A 22,376-nucleotide genomic window follows, 5' to 3' on the forward strand; every position below is an offset into this window, starting at 1 on the left:
ATGCCGGTTATCGGCATTTCTCTCCTCACGAGCTGTCACGCTGACAGAGGAGAGGAGAGCCGGTAATCGGCTTTCCGCAGAGGGGACATGTACACTGATCATCAGGGCTAATACAAAAATGCTAAAAAATGCTGAAAAATGCATCAAAATGAGGTAAATCGTGACAAACCACCGTTTTTGGACTTTTTTTAACCAGAAAAAAATTGTTTAACCAAAACAAAATAAAACTCGGGGAACAATGGTATCTGTATAGATGGAACCCAATCTGGCATTAAAATCGGGGAACAATTGGATCTTTATGGACACTACCTAATATGGTTGATTAAGATCAGGAAACAGTTGTATCTGCATGGATGGAACCCTCTCTGACCACCTACAATCCGGGAACAATTGTATCTGCATGGATGGAACCCTCTCTGACCACCTACAATCCGGGAACAATTGTATCTGCTAGGATGGAACCCTCTCTGACCACCTACAATCCGGGAACAATTGTATCTGCATGGATGGAACCCTCTCTGACCACCTACAATCCGGGAACAATTGTATCTGCATGGATGGTACCCTCTCTGACCCACTACAATCCGGGAACAATTGTATCTGCATGGATGGTACCCTCTCTGACCCACTACAATCCGAGAACAATTGTATCTGCATGGATGGTACCCTCTCTGACCACCTACAATCCGGGAACAATTGTATCTGCATGGATGGTACCCTCTCTGACCACCTACAATCCGGGAACAATTGTATCTGCATGGATGGTACCCTCTCTGACCACCTACAATCCGGGAACAATTGTATCTGCATGGATGGTACCCTCTCTGACCACCTACAATCCAGGAACAATTGTATCTGCACGGATGGTACCCTCTCTGACCCACTACAATCCGAGAACAATTGTATCTGCATGGATGGTACCCTCTCTGACCACCTACAATCCAGGAACAATTGTATCTGCACGGATGGTACCCTCTCTGACCCACTACAATCCGAGAACAATTGTATCTGCATGGATGGTACCCTCTCTGACCACCTACAATCCGAGAACAATTGTATCTGCATGGATGGTACCCTCTCTGACCCACTACAATCCGAGAACAATTGTATCTGCATGGATGGTACCCTCTCTGACCCACTACAATCCGAGAACAATTGTATCTGCATGGATGGTACCCTCTCTGACCACCTACAATCCGGGAACAATTGTATCTGCATGGATGGTACCCTCTCTGACCCACTACAATCCGAGAACAATTGTATCTGCATGGATGGAACCCTCTCTGACCCACTACAATCTGAGAACAATTGTATCTGCATGGATGGTACCCTCTCTGACCACCTACAATCCGGGAACAATTGTATCTGCATGGATGGTAACCTCTCTGACCCACTACAATCCGAGAACAATTGTATCTGCATGGATGGTAACCTCTCTGACCACCTACAATCCGGGAACAATTGTACCTTGGACCATTTCTCGATGCCGGCTCCAGGGAGATGGACCTTGGACTGTTTCTCGATGCTGGCTCCAGGGAGATGGACCATTTCTCGATGCCGGCTCCAGGGAGATGGACCTTGGACTGTTTCTTGATGCTGGCTCCAGGGAGATGGACCTTGGACTGTTTCTCGATGCCGGCTCCAGGGAGATGGACCTTGGACCGTTTCTCGATGCCGGCTCCAGGGAGATGGACCTTGGACCGTTTCTCGATGCTGGCTCCAGGGAGATGGACCATTTCTCGATGCCGGCTCCAGGGAGATGGACCTTGGACTGTTTCTTGATGCTGGCTCCAGGGAGATGGACCTTGGACTGTTTCTCGATGCCGGCTCCAGGGAGATGGATCTTGGACCGTTTCTCGATGCCGGCTCCAGGGAGATGGACCTTGGACCGTTTCTCGATGCCGGCTCCAGGGAGATGGATCTTGGATCGTTTCTCGATGCCGGCTCCAGGGAGATGGACCTTGGATCGTTTCTCGATGCCGGCTCCAGGGAGATGGACCTTGGACCGTTTCTCGATGCCGGCTCCAGGGAGATGGACCGTGGACCGTTTCTCGATGCCGGCTCCAGGGAGATGGACCTTGGACCGTTTCTCGATGCCGGCTCCAGGGAGATGGACCTTGGACCGTTTCTCGATGCTGGCTCCAGGGAGATGGACCATTTCTCGATGCCGGCTCCAGGGAGATGGACCTTGGACTGTTTCTTGATGCTGGCTCCAGGGAGATGGACCTTGGACCGTTTCTCGATGCCGGCTCCAGGGAGATGGACCTTGGACCGTTTCTCGATGCCGGCTCCAGGGAGATGGACCTTGGACCGTTTCTCGATGCCAGCTCCAGGAAGATGGACCTTGGACCGTTTCTCGATGCCGGCTCCAGGGAGATGGACCTTGGACCGTTTCTCGATGCCGGCTCCAGGGAGATGGACCTTGGACCGTTTCTCGATGCCGGCTCCAGGGAGATGGACCTTGGACCATTTCTCGATGCCGGCTCCAGGGAGATGGACCTTGGACCGTTTCTCGATGCTGGCTCCAGGGAGATGGACCATTTCTCGATGCCGGCTCCAGGGAGATGGACCTTGGACTGTTTCTCGATGCCGGCTCCAGGGAGATGGACCTTGGACCGTTTCTCGATGCCGGCTCCAGGGAGATGGACCTTGGACCGTTTCTCGATGCTGGCTCCAGGGAGATGGACCATTTCTCGATGCCGGCTCCAGGGAGATGGACCTTGGACTGTTTCTTGATGCTGGCTCCAGGGAGATGGACCTTGGACCGTTTCTCGATGCCGGCTCCAGGGAGATGGACCTTGGACCGTTTCTCGATGCCGGCTCCAGGGAGATGGACGTTGGACCGTTTCTCGATGCCAGCTCCAGGAAGATGGACCTTGGACCGTTTCTCGATGCCGGCTCCAGGGAGATGGACCTTGGACCGTTTCTCGATGCCGGCTCCAGGGAGATGGACCTTGGACCGTTTCTCGATGCCGGCTCCAGGGAGATGGACCTTGGACCATTTCTCGATGCCGGCTCCAGGGAGATGGACCTTGGACCGTTTCTCGATGCTGGCTCCAGGGAGATGGACCGTGGACCGTTTCTCGATGCCGGCTCCAGGGAGATGGACCTTGGACCGTTTCTCGATGCCGGCTCCAGGGAGATGGACCTTGGACTGTTTCTTGATGCTGGCTCCAGGGAGATGGACCTTGGACCGTTTCTCGATGCCGGCTCCAGGGAGATGGACCTTGGACCGTTTCTCGATGCCGGCTCCAGGGAGATGGACGTTGGACCGTTTCTCGATGCCAGCTCCAGGAAGATGGACCTTGGACCGTTTCTCGATGCCGGCTCCAGGGAGATGGACCTTGGACCGTTTCTCGATGCCGGCTCCAGGGAGATGGACCTTGGACCGTTTCTCGATGCCGGCTCCAGGGAGATGGACCTTGGACCATTTCTCGATGCCGGCTCCAGGGAGATGGACCTTGGACCGTTTCTCGATGCTGGCTCCAGGGAGATGGACCATTTCTCGATGCCGGCTCCAGGGAGATGGACCTTGGACTGTTTCTTGATGCTGGCTCCAGGGAGATGGACCTTGGACCGTTTCTCGATGCTGGCTCCAGGGAGATGGACCTTGGACCGTTTCTCGATGCCGGCTCCAGGGAGATGGACCATGGACCATTTCTCGATGCTGGCTCCAGGGAGATGGACCTTGGACCGTTTCTTGATGCTGGCTCCAGGGAGATGGACCTTGGACCGTTTCTCGATGCTGGCTCCAGGGAGATGGACCTTGGACCGTTTCTCGATGCCGGCTCCAGGGAGATGGACCTTGGACTGTTTCTCGATGCCGGCTCCAGGGAGATGGATCTTGGACCGTTTCTCGATGTCGGCTCCAGGGAGATGGACCTTGGACCGTTTCTCCATGCCGGCTCCAGGGAGATGGACCTTGGACCGTTTCTCCATGCCGGCTCCAGGGAGATGGACCTTGGACCGTTTCTCGATGCCGGCTCCAGGGAGATGGACCTTGGACCGTTTCTCGATGCCGGCTCCAGGGAGATGGACCTTGGACCGTTTCTCGATGCCGGCTCCAGGGAGATGGACCTTGGACCGTTTCTCGATGCCGGCTCCAGGGAGATGGACCTTGGACTGTTTCTCGATGCCGGCTCCAGGGAGATGGATCTTGGATCGTTTCTCGATGCCGGCTCCAGGGAGATGGACCTTGGACCGTTTCTCGATGCCGGCTCCAGGGAGATGGACCTTGGACCGTGGACCGTTTCTCGATGCCGGCTCCAGGGAGATGGACCTTGGACCATTTCTCGATGCCGGCTCCAGGGAAATGGACCTTGGACCGTTTCTCGATGCTGGCTCCAGGGAGATGGACCATTTCTCGATGCCGGCTCCAGGGAGATGGACCTTGGACTGTTTCTTGATGCTGGCTCCAGGGAGATGGACCTTGGACCGTTTCTCGATGCCGGCTCTAGGGAGATGGACCTTGGACTGTTTCTCGATGCCGGCTCCAGGGAGATGGACCTTGGACCGTTTCTCGATGCCGGCTCTAGGGAGATGGACCTTGGACCGTTTCTCGATGCCGGCTCCAGGGAGATGGACCTTGGACCATTTCTCGATGCCGGCTCCAGGGAGATGGACCTTGGACCGTTTCTCGATGCTGGCTCCAGGGAGATGGACCATTTCTCGATGCCGGCTCCAGGGAGATGGACCTTGGACTGTTTCTCGATGCTGGCTCCAGGGAGATGGACCTTGGACCATTTCTCGATGCCGGCTCCAGGGAGATGGACCTTGGACCGTTTCTCGATGCCGGCTCCAGGGAGATGGACCATGGACCATTTCTCGATGCTGGCTCCAGGGAGATGGACCTTGGACCGTTTCTTGATGCTGGCTCCAGGGAGATGGACCTTGGACCGTTTCTCGATGCTGGCTCCAGGGAGATGGACCTTGGACCGTTTCTCGATGCCGGCTCCAGGGAGATGGACCTTGGACCGTTTCTCGATGCCGGCTCCAGGGAGATGGACCTTGGACCGTTTCTCCATGCCGGCTCCAGGGAGATGGATCTTGGATCGTTTCTCGATGCTGGCTCCAGGGAGATGGACCTTGGACCGTTTCTCGATGCCGGCTCCAGGGAGATGGACCTTGGACCGTGGACCGTTTCTCGATGCCGGCTCCAGGGAGATGGACCTTGGACCATTTCTCAATGCCGGCTCCAGGGAGATGGACCTTGGACCATTTCTCGATGCTGGCTCCAGGGAGATGGACCATTTCTCGATGCCAGCTCCAGGGAGATGGACCTTGGACTGTTTCTCGATGCCGGCTCCAGGGAGATGGATCTTGGACCGTTTCTCGATGCCGGCTCCAGGGAGATGGACCTTGGACCGTTTCTCGATGCCGGCTCCAGGGAGATGGACCTTGGACCGTTTCTCGATGCCGGCTCCAGGCAGATGGACCTTGGACCGTTTCTCGATGCCGGCTCCAGGGAGATGGACCGTGGACCGTTTCTCGATGCCGGCTCCAGGGAGATGGACCTTGGACCATTTCTCGATGCCGGCTCCAGGGAGATGGACCATTTCTCGATGCCGGCTCCAGGGAGATGGACCTTGGACTGTTTCTTGATGCTGGCTCCAGGGAGATGGACCTTGGACCGTTTCTCGATGCCGGCTCCAGGGAGATGGACGTTGGACCGTTTCTCGATGCCAGCTCCAGGAAGATGGACCTTGGACCGTTTCTCGATGCCGGCTCCAGGGAGATGGACCTTGGACCGTTTCTCCATGCCGGCTCCAGGGAGATGGACCTTGGACCGTGGACCGTTTCTCGACGCCGGCTCCAGGGAGATGGACCTTGGACCATTTCTCGATGCCGGCTCCAGGGAGATGGACCTTGGACCGTTTCTCGATGCTGGCTCCAGGGAGATAGACCTTGGACCGTTTCTCGATGCCAGCTCCAGAGGGATGGACCTTGGACCATTTCTCGATGCCGGCTCCAGGGAGATGGACCTTGGACTGCTTCTCGATGCTGGCTCCAGGGAGATGGACCTTAGACCGTTTCGTGATGCCGGCTCCAGGGAGATGGACCTTGGACCGTTTCTCGATGCTGGCTCCAGGGAGATGGACCTTGGACCATTTCTCGATGCTGGCTCCAGGGAGATTGACCTTGGACCGTTTCTCGATGCTGGCTCCAGGGAGATGGACCGTTTCTCGATGCCGGCTCCAGGGAGATGGACCTTGGACTGTTTCTCGATGCCGGCTCCAGAGAGATGAACCTTGGACCGTTTCTCGATGCCGGCTCCAGGGAGATGGACCTTGGACCATTTCTCGATGCCGGCTCCAGGGAGATGGACCTTGGACCGTTTCTCGATGCTGGCTCCAGGGAGATGGACCTTGGACCGTTTCTCGATGCCGGCTCCAGGGAGATGGACTTTAGACCGTTTCTCGATGCCGGCTCCAGGGAGATGGACCTTGGACCGATGACCTGCCGTGTTTATGGAAAGGTCTTTCATGTGTTGGGTGAGGTCCTCCAACCTCCATCCCGTGGCACGGCCTCCGGGCCGCTCTTCTGTCTACATACTTGTAGATGCTCCTTTTGGCAGATTGCAGCCAGAGTGGAAAACACTTGGAAGGCTCCAGCTGGAGCTGGACGGTGTAATTGCTCCTTCGCAGACCAAGTGTTCGGCACATGGAGGATTGCCTTTGAAGCAGACATCGCTGTGATAACATACAGTGGAATCTTATTTGTGGACGGCACACCTCAGCCCATTGGTATGCCGCGCTCCGCGCTTTGAACAGCGGCGGCCTGGCTGGGTCGTTGGCTGTTTGCAACCTGCTCCTTCCAACCGCCTTCCAATTTCCCACCCAAAATCCTGGGAATCTTGTAAGTGGAATAAAGAACACATGTCACAGCTGGCAGCAAGAAAGGCGTTATTAGCCGGTCTAGGGAACAAGTATTCGCGCCGGGGGTGTCAGAATATTCTCGGGCCGCGGTACCTGCTGGGATTCGCAAGACGATGTTTGGCTTTAGTTAAAGCGGACCTCTGAGGATAGGAACCGATCCCGGACTGGACCCAAGTTACAACAGCAGAATCATTCTCCAGGACAGCTCCACCTTTAGGGCTCATTCACATCAGGAACAGAAATTAGTGCAGATCAGTGTGGTAGCGATGTAGTAGTGGCATAATAGCAGTGACCCTGATCTTATGTGGTGCAGTAGTGGTGTGGTATAATAGTAGTGTAGCAGCTGTATATTAGTGGTGTAGTAGTAATGTAGTAGCAGTATAGAAGCTGTGTAGTAGTGGTATAGTAGCAGTGTAGTAGCGGTGTAGTAGTTGTATAGTAGCAATGTAGTAGTGGTGCAGTGGTGGTGTAGTAGCGGTGTAGTAGTGGTATAGTAGCATTGTAGCAGCAATGTAGTAGCAGTGTAGTAGTGGTATAGTAGCAATGTAGTAGTGGTGGTATAGTAACAGTGTAGTAGCTGTGTAGTAGTGGTATAGTAGCAGTGTAGTAGTGGTGTAGTAGTTGTATAGTAGCAATGTAGTAGCGGTGTAGTAGTTGTATAGTAGCAATGTAGTAGAGGTGTAGTAGTGGTATAGTAGCAATGTAGTAATGGTGGTATAGTAGCAGTGTAGTAGTGGTACTCTGGGGGACACTGATGTAAGGGGGCACTCTGATGGGGACACCTAATGTAAGAAGGCACTCTGATGGGGACACCTGATGTAAGGAGGCACTCTGATGGGGACACCTGATGAAAGGGGGCACTCTGATGGGGACACCTGATGTAAGGAAACACTCTGATGGGGACACCTGATGTAAGGGGGCACTCTGATGGGGACACCTGATGTAAGGGGGCACTCTGATGGGGACCCTGATGTAAGGAAGCACTCTGATGGGGACACCTTATGTAAGGGGGCACTCTGATGGGGACACCTGATGTAAGGGGGCACTCTGATGGGGACACTGATGTAAGGGTGCACTCTGATGGGGACCCTGATGTAAGGAGGCACTCTGATGGGGACACTGATGTAAGGGGGCACTCTAATGGGGACACTGATGTAAGGGTGCACTCTGATGGGGACCCTGATGTAAGGGGGCACTCTGATGGGGACACCTGATGTAAAGTGGCACTCTGATGGGGACACCTGATGTAAGGGGGCACTCTGATGGGGACACCTGATGTAAAGAGGCACTCTGATGGGGACACCTGATGTAAGGGGGCACTCTGATGGGGACACCTGATGTAAGGAAACACTCTGATGGGGACACCTGATGTAAGGGGGCACTCTGATGGGGACACTGATGTAAGGAGGCACTCTGATGGGGACACTGATGTAAGGAGGCACTCCGATGGGGACACCTGATGTAAGGAAGCTCTCAAATGGGGATACTGAACTAAGGGAGCACTCAGATGGGGACAACTGGTGTAAGGGGGCACTAAGATGGGGATACCTAAAGTAAGGGAGCACTCTGATGGGGACACCAGATGTAAGGGGGCACTCTGATGGGGACACTGATGTAAGGGGGCACTCTGATGGGGACCCTGATGTAAGGGGGCACTCTGATGGGGACACTGATGTAAGGGGGCACTCTGATGGGGACCCTGATTTAAGGGGGCACTCTGATGGGGACACCTAAAGTAAGGGAGCACTCTGATGGGGACACTGATGTAAGGGGGCACTCTGATGGGGACACTGATGTAAGGGGGCACTCTGATGGGGACACTGATGTAAGGAGGCACTCTGATGGGGACACCAGATGTAAGGGGGCACTCTGATGGGGACACTGATGTAAGGGGGCACTCTGATGGGGACCCTGATTTAAGGGGGCACTCTGATGGGGACACCTGATGTAAAGGGGCACTCTGATGGGGACACTGATGTAAGGGGGCACTCTGATGGGGACCCTGATGTAAGGGGGCACTCTGATGGGGACACCTGATGTAAGGAGGTGCTCAGATGGTTGCTTTTCACCTCTTCTCATTCTATTGATTTTTGCAGGTTCACCAGCGAGAGACGACTGTTCTAATCCATTAGGGGGGCTCATTCACATCAGACCCGCCCACGCAGTCCCAATCAGCCCGATGTCCTATTGTTTCAATTGCACTGAACAAAAGGAGGGCGGGTCGCATGTTTTATGCAGCGCATTGCGGCGTGATATAACACATCGCAATGCATTTCGGCAGATACAGTTAAATGAGTGTCAAAATAAATCATCTTAAAAAAAAAAAGAACCCCATCAGCCGCACACTATGCGCACCTTTGCGCCCGCCCGCTGGTGTGATTGAGCCCGAGGAGAGTCATTTGTTTTTACCCGGGAGTAGCAGGGAAAGTCTGATCCTAATTGAATGCAGATCCTCTGAGCATCGCTCATGACATTTCCATTATGCGCTGCGCTGTGTGTGGCGTTCAGGTGTCGAACGCTCGGCTCCACAACACATGTTTGTGATCGGCAGCAAAATATTTTTACAAGGTTAAGTTAACATTTCTTCAACCTATGGAAATCTTCCTGCGTTTCTTCCTCTCGCCGCAGGCATTTGTTTGTGAGGCTTCGAAAAATACACAACGCATGCCGTCATTATTCCCCGTCTGCTCGCAGCGCGTCATTTACCATTCAGGATCCGGGGACGTGCGCTGTCATTCCTGCGAGCAAAGATGCTACGCCGGGATTGTCCCGCTTAATGTAGGGCTCATTTACAGCTCTGCGCATGTGTAGAGGGGCGCTGTTTGCACTGTTAGGCGGAGGTGCACTGACATGCGTTTCGATCAGGGGCGGACTGACAACTCATGGGGCCCCCGGGCAATAGGGGATCATGGGGCCCCTGTGTCCTTGCCCAAACTCAAAAAAGCCTATGAAAAAGGTACCAGGGGCATCTCATGGGGCCCCCTACTGACCCCGGGCCCTCGGGCAGTGCCCGAGTTTCCAAATGGTCAGTCCGCCCCTGGTTTCGATATGCATTCTTAAATTTAGATAAGTGATAACCGTTTAGGACCAAATGACATCACCAATCTTATCTCCAAATATCACCCAAACTGTCCTCTCTGCTCCTCCCACGACCTCCTGCTCTCTAGCTCCCTTGTCTCCTCCTCCCATGCTCGTCTCCAGGACTTCTCCAGAGCCTACCCCATCCTCTGGAACTCTCTACCCCAATCTATCAGACTATCGCCTTCTCTGCCCACTCTGAAAACCTATCTCTTCAGGGCAGTGGCCTCCTGAGGCAGGTGCAGGGAGGAAGGGGGAGGTGCCGGGTGACACCTACCGCACAGGGTGACACCGTACCCGCTCCACCAAAAGGTAAGTTGTAAAGCATGCCAACAATTCCCGCAGGATGGATCGGATCTGTGGATTGGTGAGCATAATGGATCGGACTCCGATCCATTATGCTCAATCCGCAGATCCGATCCATCCTGTGGGGATTGTCAGCATGCCACCTATACGGGGTGACACCGGACACGCTCCACGAAAAGGTAACTTGTAAAGAAAGCCGATGATCCCCGCAGGATGGATCGGATGTGAGGATTGGGGAGCATAATGGATCGGAGTCCAATCCATTATGCTCAATCTGCAGATCCGATCCATCCTGCGGGGATCATCGGAGGGGGTGTCACCGAGTGTTATCGCACCGGGTGACACCAACCCTAGGGACACCCCTGCTTCAGGGAAGCCTATCCTGCTTTCAGCTAATAATGGAATCTTCTACTCCTCCTACCAGCCCATCCCCCACAGTTATTACCTTTTGTAGCACCAGCCCCTCCCTCTTAGATTGTAAGCTCCCAGGATCAGGACCCTCCTAACCCTCTTGTATTGATCTCTATTGAACTGTATTGTCTCCCATTATATTGTAAAGCGCTGAGCAAACCCACATGGAAGAAAAATATATTTGAAATGCTACAATTGTGGCCGTATTCAATATATTTCAAAATATATTTCAATAAATATATATATATACGGCATGTTGAAATGCGTTTTTTTTTATGAAATATATGAAAAATATTTTTAAAAATACATTTTCAATTATACTGTATGTCTTTAAAAATACAAATCTACATTTTTGGAATGCATTTACAAATATATGTAAAAATATGTTGAAATGACTTTTTATATGTAAAAAAAAAATCTGAAGAATATATTTTGAAAAAATGTATTTTTAAAACTATATTTTTTTTTAAATATATTCTTCAGATTTTTTTTTAACATATATTTTTACAGTAAGCTGACTGAGAGGAGCTGTCTGCCAAAGATCTGTCTGGTGTCACTGGAGGGTTTCCATTGGAAGGAGGCAACCATCGCTGGTGAGAGGACCAGGGGCATATTTGCCGCGAGGCAAACAAGGCATTTGCCTCGTGCGGAATTTTTTAGGGGGGGGGGGGCGGCGCCGCCACCTCCCAGAAGACAGGCCTCTGGTTCTCCTTATCACTGGGGCTGAGCAGCAGAGCAGAGTGAAGAGAGCACCCCCCCCCCAAGAAGAACAGCCGCTGGTTCTCCTGGGCAGCAGAATGGAGTTAAGGGAGTGCCGCCTCCTGGAAGAATGGCTGCTGGTTCTCCTGGGCGGGAGAGTGGAGTGATGGAAGAGCCACCCCCTGGAAGAACGGCCGCTGGTTCTTCTGGGCAGCAGAGTGGAATGAAGTATGTAACTATATAACTCTGCAACTATGTAACTATATAGAAATGTAACTATATAACTATGTAACTATGTAACTATATAACTATGTAACTATGTAACTATATAACTATGTAACTATGTAACTATGTACTGTAAATAACTGTGCAATATAATATATAACTGTATAACTATGTAACTCTGCAACTATAGATCTATGTAACTATGTAACTATGTAACTATATAACTATGTAACTATGTAACTATATAACTATGTAACTATATAACTATATAACTATGTAACTATGTAACTATGTAACTATATATCTATATAACTATGTAACTATATAACTATGTAACTATATAACTATATAACTATGTAACTATGTAACTATGTAACTATATAACTATGTAACTATATATCTATATAACTATGTAACTATATAACTATGTAACTATATAACTATGTAACGATGTAACTATATAAATACCTATATAACTATATAAGATTTCAGCCATCAAAACTCCCAAGGCTGCAGCAACAAATGACAAATGCATGTGTACACAGTCACGGAGAGCCCCCCCCCCCCCCCACGCCTGATTCTACTTAGAGGATGGCCCCTGGATGTCGTTCCTATTGGTTAGCAGTGGAGTCTTGTGGGGGGGGGGGTGCGGGTGATTTTTATCATGCCATTGTGTGTGAATGAAGAATTTCCCGAGACATCCACAGATTAGCACCACCACGCCGGCCGGGCCGGGCTGCCAGGGCTCAGCTGACTTTTATTAACATTAACCGCGGTGGAATGAGCGACATAAAAGCTCTGCAGTGTGAAAAACAAGCCGGCTTATGTCAGGCGGGGAAGGCGGCCTGCGATGTTCTGAAATATCTAACCGGCCAGCCAGGAAACTAGCATTTTCAGAAGGAGATATCATCATTGACACCTGGCCTCAGAACCGGAATTTTCATCCCCGGGGGGCTGCCATTGCTGATCACCTTCTGGAAATGCTAACTGCCTGACTGCTATTCTGGCCCTTCTGGGTCTTTCACCATCAACAAGTACACAGATCAAGGAAAACAATACAACAACCTTCAGGCGTTTCAGTGATTGGATGTATACAAGCCGACCTCCAACCAAATTACCAAGATGAATAGAAAACATTAAAAGATAAAATAACAAAACCAGCTTTTGTAGCAATTTTCACCTTCAGTCCAAAGATTTCCCCTGCAGTACTTTTTTCTGCCACTAGATGTCCTCAGTCAGATAACTAGCATCATTCAACCCTTTTCCTCTGAGCCCGGGTCGTCTTGGGTCTGCCCTCAGCCTGTGACTGGACAGTGTAAGAAGCAGCACTGTGATGAGCTCATCTTTCTGTAACCCTGCTCTCTCCTCCTATCAGCATGCTTTCTGTCAGTACATGAACTGATTGGCACCCTGTGCTGCTTCCTTCTCTCACACTGCAGCCCTGCTGTACAGGGAGGGCAATAGGCTGATAACAGGTCACATTCAGGTGCTTAAACTGCTTATATTTGCATAATACAGTACATTTACTGGTGTAGTGATTAGAGAGCTGCGGTCATTTGTGCCGTTCGGGTCAACTGGTCTAATGTCATGCCAACTTTACTTGCTGCATGCTGGATCCTGGTTACAGAATCAAAACACTGTAGCCACTGTATCGATATGACCTACTGACAACATGTATGTTGGATTATGAGGGGCGTGCGGGGGAGGTGCCCTATGGGATCTTTGTACTATGGAAATGTATTGGATTATGAGGGGCGTGCGGGGGAGGTGCCCTATGGGATCATTGCATGTATTGGATTGTCAGGGATGCTCAGGGGGAGGTGCCCTATGGGAACATTGCATGTATTGGATTATCAGTGGTCCGCAGGGGAGGTATCCTACGGGATCATTGTATGTATTGGATTATCAGTGGTCCGCAGGGGAGGTGCTTTATGGGATCATCGCACTCTGGCGATGTATTGGATTATAAGTGGTCCGCAGGGGAGGTATCCTATAGCATCATTGTATGTATTGGATTATCAGTGGTCCTCAGGGGCGGTATCCTATGGGATCATTGCATGTATTGGATTATCAGGGATGCACAGGGGAGGTGCCCTATGGGCTCATTGCATGTATTGGATTATCAGAGATGTTCAGGGGGGGTACCCTATGGGCTCATTGCATGTATTGGATTATCAGGGATGCACAGGGGGAGGTGCCCTATGGGATCATTGCATGTATTGGATTATCAGGGATGCTCAGGGGGAGGTGCCCTATGGGCTCATTACATGTATTGGATTATCAGGGGTGCACAGGGGAGGTGCCCTATGGGATCATTGTATGTATTGGATTATCAGGGGTGCTCAGGGGAGGTGCCCTATGGGATCATTGTATGTATTGGATTATCAGGGGTGCTCAGGGGAGGTGCCCTATGGGCTCATTACATGTATTGGATTATCAGGGTTGCTCGGGGGGGGGGGGTGCACTATGGGATCATTGCATGTATTGGATTATCAGGGATGCTCAGGGGGAGGTGCCCTATGGGATCATTGCATGTATTGGATTATCAGGGATGCTCAGGGGGAGGTGCCCTATGGGATCATTGTATGTATTGGATTATCAGGGGTGCACAGGGGAGGTGCCCTATGGGATCATTGTATGTATTGGAGTATCAGGGGTGCTCAGGGGAGGTGCCCTATGGGCTCATTACATGTATTGGATTATCAGGGTTGCTCGGGGGGGGGGGTGCACTATGGGATCATTGCATGTATTGGATTATCAGGGATGCTCAGGGGGAGGTGCCCTATGGGATCATTGCATGTATTGGATTATCAGGGGTGCTCAGGGGGAGGTACCCTATGGGATCATTGCATGTATTGGATTATCAGGGGTGCTCAGGGGGGGGTACCCTATGGGATCATTGCATGTATTGGATTATCAGGGGTGCACAGGGGAGGTGCCCTATGGGCTCATTGCATGTATTGGATTATCAGAGATGCTCAGGGGGGGTACCCTATGGGATCATTGCATGTATTGGATTATCAGGGGTGCACAGGGGAGGTGCCCTATGGGATCATTGCATGTATTGGATTATCAGGGATGCTCGGGGGGGTACCCTATGGGATCGTTGCATGTATTGGATTATCAGGGGTGCGCAGGGGAGGTGCCCTATGGGATCATTGCATGTATTGGATTATCAGGGGTGCTCAGGGGAGGTGCCCTATGGGATCATTGCATGTATTGGATTATCAGGGATGCTCAGGGGGGGTACCCTATGGGATCATTGCATGTATTGGATTATCAGGGGTGCTCAGGGGGAGGTGCCCTATGGGATCATTGCATGTATTGGATTATCAGGGGTGCGCAGGGGAGGTGCCCTATGGGATCATTGCATGTATTGGATTATCTCTGCTTCTGATCTGGATTTCAGCAACAGCTCTTCCACATCAGGACACGTGGTCCCAAACCCCTCTCCCTACTTCTTTCTTGTGGTGTTTCCAACCCAGAAACCCAGAGACAGGAAGTGCTATACATAAGTAACTCTGTGATATTAAGCAGCCAGTTATTTATAAATACAGACAGTAGAGGGCAGCAGATCCCTACATTTGTTTTTGATACTTCAGCAATAGCCTCACACCTGAAGTCACAGAGTTGCCTCCAACCTCCCATTTAAAGGACCATTCCACTCAAACTAGGGATACGCAAGTTTTAATGTAGCCAAAAATGTTGGTGGGAAAAAAAGGATGTTGTGTTAAAATTTCACCATTTTAGTGAAACTGTCACCATTTTAGTGAAATGCACTGGAATCAAAGGGGGAAGGCAAAATGAAGGTCAATGGTCTTTAAAGTGTATGTAAAGGCAACACCTGAATTTGTAGTTTCAGATAGAACAAGGAAGGCTTAAGAACGTTTTTTATTGCTGTCCCCACCGTTGAGTTTCACTTTCTCTATGGCCATTGTCACCAAAAATAGAATGTAAGGGGAAATGGAAAATCTTAGAGTTGTCACTAGAAAAAGAGCTGAGGATGAACCTTCCAATGGGAAGACCAGTTCTGGTGACAACCAGGGGTGGACCGACAACTCATGGGGCCCCCGGGCACTAGGGGATCATGGGGCCTCTGTGTCCTTGCCCAAACTCAATAAATCCTATGAAAAAGGTACCAGGGGCCTCTCATGGGGCCCCCTACTGACCCAGGGCCCTCGGGCAGTGCCCGAGTTTCCAAATGGTCAGTCCGCCCCTGGTGACAACTTCCCTAAGATGGGGAATTCCTCTGAGATTTCCTCTTAACTAATGTGTCTTTAGGACAGGATAGAAGGGGAAATCTCCCCAATGGGGAAAAGCTGGCAACCCTCCTTTTACTGTACCCAAAACTAAAATGAAAAAGATGTGGCTACACATGCACTTTACCTGAAGGTTCAGAGGTTCCTTTCAGTCACCCAAAAATGTTGGAGGAAAAATAAGAATGTTGTGTTAAAATTTCACCATTTTAGTGAAAATTTCACCCTTTTAAATGCACTGGAATCAATGGGGGATGGCAAAATTAAGGTCAATGGTCTTTAAAGTGTATGTAAAGGCAACACCTGAATTTGTAGTTTCAGATAGAACAAGGAAGGCTTAAGAACGTTTTTTTATTGCTGTCCCCACCATTGAGTTTCACTTTCTCTATGGCCATTGTCACCAAAAATAGAATGTAAGGGGAAATGGAAAATCTTAGAGTTGTCACTAGAAAAAGAGCTGAGGATGAACCTTCCAATGGGAAGACCAGTTCTGGTGACAACGTCCCTAAGATGGGGAATTCCTCTGAGATTTTCTTCTAACTAATGTGTCTTTAGGACAGGATAGAAGGGGAAATCTCCCCAATGGGGAAAAGCTGGCAACCCTCCTTTTACTGTACCCAAAACTCAAATTAAAAAGCTGTGGCTACACATGCACTTTGACTGAAGTTTCAGATGTTCCTTTCAATAATCCTGGACCTGTTGAGCCGAAAAATGCCCCCTCGTTAATTTTACATTTTTTACACAGATGCAATAAAATAAAATATTTACAGTGATAGCACTGAATTTTTTTTTTTAAAAATGTACATACTAGGGCAACAAAATGGAGCAGATCCATCCAACCATGGACCACCACCATTTACATTTAGTTTTCTTATAAAGCCTCGTACTTGTTCAGCATGAACCGGACATCCAAAGCAAAAGTCTGTGTGTTAAAGTAGGCTTAAAACACAGTCAATACAGTCCAATATAGACTTAATATCAGTTCATAAATATCAACTCCACGCTCGTTGTGTTGATGGACCTCTGTAGCTCATCCACCACCCTAGGTTACCGGATAATAGTAACAGTTTCCCATCATTTAAGCTCGATTTTCAAATGTTTTGAATCTTCAGATTTTAGGTTATAGGATGACAACACTCTGTCCGTATCTCCCCACTGTCCTCGTACTTTGTCACATTTTCTTCCGATGTGGACTACAAGTGGCCATTTCATGCATACGACACAGGTATGGTCCAGTATTGTCACCATCACGAAACCCATCCTCACAAATGCCTAGCAGCCATCCCTTGGGGGCATGTAGTCAGGAAAGGGCCAGCATAGAGGCCCCACCTGCTTGGCTGCCATGGTGAAGGTCCACCTTTGCTGTTGATGCTTTCTAAGTCATGAACCGAGAAGAAAAAAGCATCCAGGAGCCACTGGGACTTTGATGTGGGTTCATATAAAGTAGTGAGAGGACAAAAACATTTGTAGAGCTCACTGGCTCAGGTTGGGACATTTGCAATAAACAGTGTTACCCTCCTGTGGGTACGCGTGGATCAAGAGCTGGGCTGGGGCAACAGTGAGCTCACTGGCTCAGGTTGGTCCACTCGCAATAAACAGTGTTACCCTCCTGTGGGTACACGTGGATCAAGAGCTAGGCTGAGGCAACAGTGAGGACTGGGGGTGGTTGCACACATGGGGTGTTTGGTTTTCCATAGATCAGTGGTCTCCAAACTGTGGCCTGAGGGCTGAATGTGGTACTTTGCTTGCCTTTGTCCAGCCCTTGAGGCACTATTCCTCCTACCAACACCAATGATGGGGCACTATTCCTTCCACTGACACCAATGATGGGGCACTATTCCTCCTACTGGCACCAACGATGGGGCACTATTCCTCCCACTGATAGCAATGATGGGGCACTATTCCTTCCACTGACACCCATGATGATGCACTATTACTCCCACTGACACCAATGATGGAGCACTATTCCTTCCACAGACACCCATGATGGAGGAATATTCCTGCCACTGACACCCATGATGGGGTACTATTCCTCCCACTGATACCAACTATGGGGCACTATTCCTTCCACTGACACCCATGATCATGCACTATTACTCCCACAGATACCAATGTTGGGGCACTATTCCTTCTACTGACACCAATCATGGGGCACTATTCCTCCCAATAACACCCATGATGGGGCACTATTCCTCCCAATGACACCCATGATGGGGCACTATTCCTCCCACTGATATCCATGATGGGGCACTATTCCTCCCACTGATATCCATGATGGGGCACTATTCCTCCCACTGACACCCATGATGAGGCACTATTTCTTCCAATGACACCAATGATGGGACACTATTTCTTTCACTGACACCAACGATGGGGCACTATTCCTCCTTCTACTGACCCCAGGTGCTATGTAAAATTCCACTGACCATAACGCCTGAGACATTGTGGACTCCCACTGATTTTGGGGCATTTTCTACTCCCACTGGCCACAGTCTGGCCCTCCTAAAGTCTTAAAGACAGCAAACTGGCCCTTTGTTTATGAAGTTTGGAGACCCCTGCCATAGACCAAAAGTCAACTTGTCTTCACCAGCCGTTTGAAAGTTCCATGTCAGTATTACACACATTTTGAAGTCAACCAGTTAACATGACAGCCAACCAACTGGCATTTTCAGATGCTGGGTTATAATCGGTTTTGGCACCGGAGAGGTATAACAAGACCTAACAATGCCTTTGGAGCCACATCCCACGGGCCCTTCGGTAAATAAGGTTCTTACAATATCTTGATTGTTTCCTTCATGAGGGACGGAGCCCAAGCTCCTAAAGGCTCGGAGACCGCCATCCTAATTGCTTACTTCCTTTGCTCCTTGCTGGTCTGGTCCAAGCATAATATTTGCCCAGAGGTTGCGGGGCCCTTATCCGCCGCGAGATAATGCCTACTGCACACATTCCCGCTCTGGGCTTGAAAATGAGAGGTCCTTTTCCACACTTTGTTTTGGATCCAGAAGTTCTCTTTAATCATTGCTCTTGACCTAAGTGTAGTAGGCAGCGTGTTGGCGCCGGTGAGCAAAGATGGAGCGCACGGACGTCAAGCCTCTTTCCAGCAATGACTCGGAGTCTACTTTTTATTCCATGACGTCGAAGGTTTGATCGCCAGCTGTTTTCTGAGCGGGTTCATCGAAAGGCATCCAGCTTCCCCCCCTTCCTTACACAACAGGCTGTGCCCTGCTGATATTGTATAAATATATATTTTTAGAGGGCCAGATACATCAAGAAAAAACATTGGCAGGGAAGATATGAATAAATCACTCCGCTGTCCACAGCAGATACAATCCAGAAATACTCAGCGCAAGGAAAACAAATGATCGAGTCAGGAGTGCTGACTGGGTTTAAAGCGATACTCAGAAAAACAGATATGGCTGTGGATCCCTGCCCACTCTTGTTCTGGATAGTTGAGGAAAGTGGAAAAGTAGCACTGGGCATATAAGGTTATCTTTTTTGGTAATACTGTCTTCAAGTATTGATGTTGATGGAAGTCATTTGGTTCTCGGGTTTATTCACCTCAGTGGATCTCCATGGTCTCCTTGGCTTGTAGTGTAATGTGCCAAAAACGGAAATGGAGGTGATTTAGTTCTTGGGTTTACACACACCAGAGGATATTTACGGTCTCCTTGGCTTGTCATGTAATGTGCCAGAAATGAAAATTGAAGCACCACACTACTGCTTAAAAGGTTCAGATATGACTTTATCCCAAAAAAGATCAGGGGGACAATCCAAAGAGTAGCCAACATGTTTCAGGGTTCAAAAGCATGCAAAACATCAGGAAGATCCCTGGAAGAGGCAGATCGAAAGGCAGCTGGCCAGGATACTGGAACACACAGCAGGCTGGAAGCAAGGTCTGGAAAATGAAAGGTCGATGGACAAGGAGACAGACAGCTGGCAGGGTAACAAGCAAAGCTGTGGTCAGGAGGCAAGCCAAGATCACACCAGAATATCTGCAGAGTAAGTCAAAGTCAAGAGTGAGCTGAAGTCACACCAGAAGATCAGTAAAAGTAAGCCATAGTGAGGACCTAGCTGAGGTCACAACAGAAGAGATAAGCCATAGTCAGGACCTAGCTGAAGTCACAACAGAAGAGATAAGCCATAGTCAGGACCTAGCTGAAGTCACATCAGAAGAGGTAGTCATAGTCAGGACCTAGCTGAAGTCTCATCTGAAGAGGTAAGCCATAGTCAGGACAAAGCTTAAGTCACATCAGAAGAGGTAGCCAAAGTCAGGACCTAGCTCAGGTCAAACCAGAAGAGGTAGGTCATAGTCAGGAACTAGCTGAGCTCATCCCAGAAAATTGTCATGAAAGCTGTAGTCAGAAGCTAGCCAAGGTCACACCAGAAGGTCAGCAGTAAGCTGTAGTCAGGAGGTAGCCAAGGTCACACCAGAAGGTCAGCAGTAAGCTGTAGTCAGGAGCTAGCCAAGGTCACACCAGAAGGTCAGCAGTAGTAAGCTGGAGTCAGGAGCTAAACAAGGTCACACCAGAAGGTCAGCAGTAGTAAGCTGTAGCCAGGACCTAACCAAGGTCACACCAGAAGGTCAGCAGTAGTAAGCTGTAGTCAGGAGCTAGCCAAGGTCACACCAGAAGGTCAGCAGTAGTAAGCTGTAGTCAGGAGCTAGCCAAGGTCACACCAGAAGGTCAGCAGTAGTAAGCTGTAGTCAGGAGCTAGCCAAGGCCACACCAGAAGGTCAGCAGTAAGCTGTAGTCAGGAGCTAGCCAAGGTCACACCAGAAGGTCAGCAGTAGTAAGCTGGAGTCAGGAGCTAACCAAGGCCACACCAGAAGGTCAGCTGTAGTAAGCTGGAGTCAGGAGCTAACCAAGGCCACACCAGAAGGTCAGCTGTAGTAAGCTGTAGTCAGGAGCTAACCAATGTCAATATCAGGAAGGCAGATTAAAAATAAGTCCAAGGGCAGGCTGGTTCAGCAAAGGGAAAGCAGATCTCAGAATCAGGTGCAGGGCTCAAATCACGTGAACGTCCAAGCAACATACCCGCATGAAATAGCATGCTCACGTGAATTAATGTGTTAGCGCAAATGCAGTCTGCAGGCTATGACCCTTGTCCTGTGCAATGGACAATGTGCAAGTTTCTCCGAATACAGTCCTGATATATGGACTCCTTGTGTGACAGCACTGGTTAGCCAATCGTTCCTGAGAGTCAGGTAGTTTACATCAAAGCTTACATTGCGCAGGCTCCAACTCATCATACTGCAAACGTCAATCGAAAATAGAAAAAATGTGCGGTTCGTTTCGTTCTGAATCAAGTTTTGTGCTAGAAGGGGTAGAGGAGGGATTTGGAGTGGAGGATTTGTGCTAGAAGGGAGGAGAGGATTTCTGCTGGGAGGGAGAATTCTTGCTAGAAGGGGCAGAAGGAAAGATCTGGGGGGGGGATTTGTGCTAGAAGGAGAAGGGAAGGTTGAAGAGGTGAGGATTTGTGCTAGAAGGGGGGGAATTGGAGGAGGGAGGATTTGTGCTGGGGAGGGGGGGATTTGAAGAGGTTCGTGCTGGAAGAGGATGAGGACTTGGGGGTAAGGTAATCTCTGTGATATAGAAGAGCTGAACCCTAACCAGATGTGTTTTAATGCAATAGATGGTTTGCGGTCCTAGAGGCTTCTTACCAGCAACTGTGGAGCCTTGCCTTACCCTGGGTGCCGAAACCAACACTATGCCACTGCGCCCATTTCCTGGGGATAGAACCCTCAGAATGAGGACTATCCCCGATGTAGCACCCTCTAGTTTAGACAGGATTTTTGCTGTGAGTCAGAGGCTTGTTGGAAGCCTGGGATGAGTCAGCCAGGGAGTAAGGCAGTGAGGTTACCTCAGGACAAGCTGCGAGCCCTTCAATCCTTCTAGAAACTGGAAAAACTTTTTAGAAGATCGGAGGAGGCCTAGATTTGCGTGTTTAAGGGAAACTTTGCCAATCCCCAGGCAGAAGCCCGGGCATGGTGACTAAGAGCAACCCTTAAATGCGAGAGAGCAGCAGGAGTCGTTGGAGTCGGGTGGCAGATGGACTGAAGGACGGTGCTGGAGCATGGAACCTAGAAGGGGGATCCAGGAAGGGGGACCTACCTACAGGCTAAAGTTGACTGAGGGCTCCCCACTGTACCACAGCCTCCTAGGGAGGACATCCTGGCAGCAGGGAAGGAGCCAGCCCAGCATAAGGTCTGAAAGCAGCTGCAATCCACCAAACTACAGGAAAGGAAAGTACATCTACACCCCCTGGGCCACAGAAGGGAGAGGGCAGTCAGGCGCAACACCCAACTAATCTTTATCTGGGACTGCTTCGCAATAGATTCTGGAACCCCTTGCTCATGGATACCCTCAGGACAGCCAGGTGATTGAAGAGAGGTTCATCTCGGGTCTGAGCAGTTACACCAAAAGGGACTCAGTGCTCCTTAAAGAGGCTGTTGCTGATTTGTGGTCCACATTTTGCACAAAGTTTGCTAAGAAGTTGTCCTCAAGTTTTACAGTTTATTAGGCATCCC

This window comes from Staurois parvus, unplaced genomic scaffold (genome assembly GCF_062004578.1).
Source record: "Staurois parvus isolate SC_StPar_1 unplaced genomic scaffold, SC_StPar_1.0 ptg000851l, whole genome shotgun sequence".
Lineage (NCBI taxonomy): Eukaryota > Metazoa > Chordata > Amphibia > Anura > Ranidae > Staurois > Staurois parvus.